The following is a 2,500-nucleotide window of genomic DNA, read 5'->3' on the forward strand; positions in this document are numbered from 1 at the left end:
GTGTGTGTGTGTGTGTGTGTGTGTGTGTGTGTGTGTGTGTACACTGGCAGATCAGGGTCAGACCTGCTCTCAACAGATAGAGTCTAGTCTAGATGAGTGATATGAGAATGTGTGTGTCTGTGTGTGTGTGTGTGTGTGTGTGTGTGTGTGTGTGTGTGTGTGTTAATCTCCACCTGAAGAATAAAGCACCAGGATCACAGCCAAAAAAAGATTATATCTTTTGTGTGAGTGCTCACACACACACACACACACACGCACGCACACACACACACACACACACACACACACACACACACACACACACACACACACACACACACACACACACACACACACACACACACACACACAGCAGTGTTTGATCAGTGCTTTGGCAGCGGTCCCTGCTCAACACCTCTTAATTGTTTCCCCATTTCCTCTCCTCCACTCTTCTCTCGTCTCTTCCTCCACTCTTCTCTCTTCTCTTCCTCCATTCCCCTCTCTTCTCTTCGTCCACTCCCCTCCTCTTCTCTTCCTCCACTCTTCTCTGCTCTCCTCCACTCCCCTCTCTTCTCTTCCTCCACTACCCTCTCTTCTCTTCCTCCACTCCCCTCTCTTCTCTTCCTCCACTCCCCCCTCTTCTCTTCCTCCACTCTTCTCTCTTCTCTTCCTCCACTCCACTCTTCTCTCTTCTCTTCCTCCACTCTTCTCTCTTCTCTTCCTCCACTCCACTCTTCTCTCTTTTCTTCCTCCACTCTTCTCTCTTCTCTTCCTCCACTCCCCTCTCTTCTCTTCCTCCACTCTTCTCTCTCCTCTCCTCCACTCTTCTCTGTTCTCTTCCTTTACTCCTCCCCTCTACTCTCTCTCTCTTTCTCCCTCCTCCCTCTCTCCAGACACATATCTCCCTGTTCCTCTCTCTCTCTGTCTGTCTCTCTTCATGTCCTCCCATCTACTCCGAGAGAAAAACAGATGCACAACTTACAGCAGAGTCTGGCTGCAGATACACAGACACAGACACACACACACACACACACACACACACACACACACACACACACACAAAAGCACCCTGCTTGTCTGGGCAGGCCATGTCTCTAGGTGGGACATTAAGAGAGTATAAATTCTTAATGGTAGGGCATGTGTTAAATGTGTGTGTGTGCGTGTGTGCGTGTGTGTGTGTGTGTGTGCGTGTGTGCGCGTGTGTGTGTGTGTGTGTATGTGTGTGTTAAATGTGGGTGTATTAATGGGAGGGCATGTGTTAAATGGGGGTGGGTGTATTAAAGGTTGCCCATTCACAGAGCCATTAACCCAATGGTAGTAACCCCCCCCTCCCCCCACCAGATACATTACTCCTTAATAACCCCCTTCCCCCAAGGGACTGTGTGTGTGTGTGTGTGTGTGTGTGTGTGTGTGTGTGCGTCCTTGCATGTGTGCACGTGTGTCCTGGTATGTGTGTGTCTGTGTGTCTGTGTGTGTGTGTGCGCGCGCGCGCGTGTCTGTGTGTGTATGTGTGTGTGTGTGTGTGTGTGTGTGTGTGTGTGTGTGTGTGTCTTTATGTGTGTGTGTGTGTGTGTGTGTGTGTGTGTGTGCAGAACTGGTGACTGGAGGTGACTTTCATGTGACTGAGACTGCATGAGCCTTTCTTCCTCTTGTCTGAGATGTCAGATCACTACTGTACGCCCCTTTTCTGCTAAAGCTCAGCTTTTGTGCTGTGATTTGAGAACTCCTTTGTTTAATACAATCACCCTCCCAACACACACAAGTAGTGCACACACCCTCTGACTGAGTTGTGTGTGTGCTGTGAACTGATAGTTAGCGGATGTGCGTGTGTGTGTGTGTGTGTGTGTGTGTTTGAGTGTGTGTGCGTGCGTACATGAGTGCGTCCCTGCGTGAGTGTGTGTGTGTGTGTGTTCTTGAGGCCCATCAGAAAGGCTGTCCCTCAGTTCGGCTGAACTCACAGGTGCAGACGACCTCACATACACCTCAACCCCCCCCCCCCCTCTCTCACACTCACATTCACCACACACACACACACACACACACACACACACAACACTTTATCTATCCCCCCTCTCTGTCTCTCTCTCTCTCACGCACACACACACACACACACACACACACACACCACACACATCTATCCAGTCTGCCTCTCTCTCACACGCACACATCCATCCATCCCCCTCTCAAAGTCCATCTACAGCTACCCACCATCAGGAGAGAGAGGGAGGGAGACAGAGAGAGCAAGATAGGGAGAGGGAGAGAGAGAGGGAGAAGGAGAGGGAGGGAGAGGACAGAGAAGAGGGATGAGGGGTAAACAACAAAATGAATGTATCCTGGACTCACAACCTCATTCCTGTGTGGTGTGTGTGTGTGTGTGTGTGTGTGTGTGTGTGTGTGTGATGATGATTTTATGTATAAGACATGGGAACATCTGTGCTATATCCCTCTTCATGACTTAGACTATGTATTTGTCTGAACCATTTCTGTGAGATTGGCTGTGTGTGTGTGTATTTGAATGTGT

The sequence above is a fragment of the Sardina pilchardus genome, chromosome 7, assembly GCF_963854185.1.
Source record: "Sardina pilchardus chromosome 7, fSarPil1.1, whole genome shotgun sequence".
NCBI classification, from domain to species: domain Eukaryota; kingdom Metazoa; phylum Chordata; class Actinopteri; order Clupeiformes; family Clupeidae; genus Sardina; species Sardina pilchardus.